Raw genomic sequence first — 3,780 nt, forward strand, 5'->3', positions numbered from 1 at the left:
GGTACTATAAATATCCTCATGTGCTATTGTAGTCATTTTAATGTCTTCACACATCGGCTTGGCATTTAAAATATCTCACATAATGCTTGTGACAGCAACAGCGATCCTCACAATCTGACCATGCTTCTGGCCCCTCCTTAGCTCAAGTCCATCATCTCCAGGTTGGACTGTTTGCTGCAAAAGTCTATTAACTAGTCCGCCCTCCCCCACCCTGCCCTGCCCCACCCCAACCCCTTTCAAACCTCTACCTCATGGTCCAAATGATCCTTCTAAAACACAAATCCGATCATGTTGTTCCTCGCAATGAAATCCTCCCACCTAAAATACCAGGTATGATCTGGGTTCTGCCTACCTACCTCCCTAGTTCCAGATCTCACCACATAACCTCTGAAAGAATTTTCCTCCTCTCTTTGTCTGGTTAATGTTTTGATTTTCAGATTGTATTGACAACATTACTTTCTCTAAGACTTTCTAGAGCTCCTTCCTATGCCCTCCACGCGACTATTCTGGGTTGGAGAGTCTTTCTTACCTGTCCTTGGATTCTGAGGTGCTTCTGTGATGTAGCACTGGTCATACTGTGATGGTTAATCGCAATTATCAGCTTTGATTGGACTGAGAGACACCTAGGAGATTAGTAAAGGGCACATCTAGGTGTGTCTGTGAGGGGGTTTCCAGGGACAATTGAAATGTGGGACAGCCACCAAGGAGGGAAGACCTGCCCTAAATGTGGGCAGTGATGTCCAGTAAGGCTGGGGTCCTAGATGTAACTAAGATAAAAGGAGGAAGTCTGGCAGGCTCTTCCGGAGTGAGCGCATCTAGTGCTGCTTCCTTTGCCCATGGACATCACACTCCATCTTCTTCAGTCTTCCAATGTGGACTCACACCAGCAATCTCCAGCACGCTTCCAAGCCTTCATCTTCTAACCGGAGCTACATCATTGGTCCCTCTTGTTCCAAGGCATCCAAGCTTCTTGGAATGAACAGCTACCAAGTTGTCTGGCTCTTCCGCATGCAATGACCATTGTGGGACTGACTATCCAGCCTCTAATCTGTCAGCCAATCTAATAAATCCTCTTTTGTTTTATAGGATATATCCTATCGCTTCTCGGCCTTTTGGCTAAGATCAAGTGTAGGATATATCCTGTTGGTTCCGTTCCTTTCTGACTACTAACATGCATATTATATTGCATTCTCTCAATCTTTTTATCAGAAGCCTCAGTGGTTTCTGCTTTTAGCAGATTCTCCCCAGAAAAAAAAGCATATGATAAATTTTGCACATAATTTCAGAAGTCCCTAGAACCCTGTATGTTTCTATGCCTCTAGATCAAGAACCCCTATTCTAGAATCTCTGAGTTCAAATCCCAGCACCACCAAAAAAAAAAAATTGCGCAAAAGACACTCTGTTATCACTTGTCACAGGTGTGACTTGCTCTAAGATTATCAGGCCTTAATTTTTCTCAACTTTTTTCTTTTTATATTTGGGGATAGAACCCAGGGCCTTGTGTATGCTAATCACATACTCTATCACTGAACTATATGCCAGGCTCAATTTTTCTACATCACATAAAATCTGACTTAGCCAGTAGATGGGAAATGTTAACTTAGTATTTTCGGGCACCTCTTCTTGTGTTTTCCCCAGAACTCCAGAGTTTATGTAGCCCAAGAAAATTCTGAATGTTTCCTTCTTTCTCAGTTCATTGCAGTCTTTGTTTTTGCCATTACTCCTTCTGCTTCATGATACCATTTGAGCATTGGTTTTTCACATTGGTCAGGCAATATTGTCCTAAGCAGGCTGAGGGAGGGACATCACAGTAGCCCATGCTCCAGGGTCCCCCACTTCCAGGAATCAGGTTCAAAGGACAGCCCTGTCTACCATTCTCACAGACCACCCCTCCCCCAATCTTTCCATATAACCTTTCTTACTTCCTGGGGTGATCTGACATGACTTACACTCCCCAACAAGTGGCACAGGTATTGAAAATTCAGATTAATGCCTATGAGGGCTGGAGTGTAGCTCAGTGATAGAACACTTGCACAAGGCCTTGGGTTCCATCCAGCACCGAAAAAGAAAACAAACAAAAAAGAACAGGCAAATAGTAAGTGAATCAGGTCAGAGAGAGCAGGGAGCAGGGAAGACTGAGGTATCCTGAGGAATGTGTGCTTTCTCTAAAACTGAGCAGCAGCTAAGGCACCCACAAATGGTTGCTGAATTGCCAGCTCTTCCAATTTTTTAAAGGAAGCCTGAAATCTGGGTTTTCATGTGCTAGTTCTTTTTTTCTTTATTTTTAAAAATAACGTTACTGAGGTATATTTGCATACTTATATAACTCATTATGCACAATTCAATGCTTTTTAAAGTTGTGAAAACATCGCCATAAATCAGTTTTAGAACATTTTCATCACCCCATTAGATCCCTCATGTACATTAGTGTTGATTCCTGCGTTGTCCTTCCTCCCTAACCCCACTCACTCCAGGCAACTTCCATTCTACTTTCTGTCTCTGTAGCTTTGCCTTTTATGGGTATTTCATGTAGATGGGATGGGTCAGTATGTGGTCTCTTGTGTCTGGCTTCTTTCATGGGTGACAATGTTTTCAAGATTCATTGCATTGCCTGCATGTTGTTTGTTCCTTTTTATTGCTGAATGGAATTCTTTTGTATGGATCTACCACTTCTGTCTAGCCATTTATCACTTGAACATTTAGGCTGTTCATTTACTGTTATAAATGATGCTTCATATACATTACTGTGCAAGTCTTGGTATTGACATAGATGTTCCCTTTTTCTTATTATTTTTCTTTCCTTCCTCCTTTCTTCCCTCCTTCCTCCCTTTCTCTTTTCTTTCTTTCTTCCTTTTCTTTCCTTCCTTTCTCTAGCTCTCTCTTTCTATATACCTAATGATAGAATTGTGGGATGTGTTAAATTTATGTTTTAACTTTTTAAAAATTATGTTAAAAGCATACAGTAGCTGGGTATGGTGGTGCTGGCCATTCAGGAGGCTCATGAGTTCAGTGTCAGCCTGGGCTACATAGTAAAATACAGTCTCAAAAAAAAAAAAGTACACAATATGTTTAACTTTTAAAGAAACTGCTCATTTTCCAAAGTGACTGCAGCATTTTGCATTCCTGCCAGTAATGACCAGGGTTCCTGTTTCTCTACATCCTCACCAACATTTGCTATTGCCCTTGTTTTTGATTATAGTCATTCTTGTGGGTGTGAAGTGGGATCTCACTGCAGTTTGGATTTGCATTTCCCTAATGGCTAAGGATGTTGGATAGCTCTTACTTTTTAAATGTTGACATTCACTCAACATTTTTTAAATGCGGCATATCATTTCTGTCCAGATGGAACAAAACAAGTTCATGTGCTGGAACTGCCCTGAGGGAACATGTTTGGACTTCTGACCTAGACCCTACAAACAATAGTCTGTAAACTTTCACTTTGGGGAGGTAAAAGCAGCCTACATAATCAGCAAAAAATGGAGAGAGATGAAAAGGATTGCTCATGCTTTATAATAAACTTGTACACTCTTTGCAATAAACTTGTACACTATTTATTCTTAAAGTCATGTGATTTTTATTCAGAAAACCTTCATGTTACATTTTCATTGAATGAGTCCTTAACGTACGTTTGTGTCTTTTTTATTTTAAGAGATGAGGTTAAGTAATTTGTGAGAGGTTGAACATCTAGGAAGTGGCAGAGTTAGATTCAAAGCCATCTATGATTCTAAATCTTGTGTTTTCCCTAACAAAACTGAAGCAGATTCTGGGATAGAGCTACAG

At 40.8% G+C, this 3,780-nt stretch overlaps 1 non-coding gene across 1 annotated transcript; it reads left to right on the plus strand.

Moving 5' to 3' along the window:
- Window positions 1-1,096: 1,096 nt before the first annotated feature.
- On the plus strand, window positions 1,097-1,293 carry LOC141414223 (U2 spliceosomal RNA). Its single transcript, XR_012439291.1, has one exon. It is a non-coding gene; the product is annotated as a U2 spliceosomal RNA (small nuclear RNA).
- Window positions 1,294-3,780: the final 2,487 nt, after the last annotated feature.

This window comes from Castor canadensis, chromosome 11 (genome assembly GCF_047511655.1).
Source record: "Castor canadensis chromosome 11, mCasCan1.hap1v2, whole genome shotgun sequence".
NCBI lineage: Eukaryota > Metazoa > Chordata > Mammalia > Rodentia > Castoridae > Castor > Castor canadensis.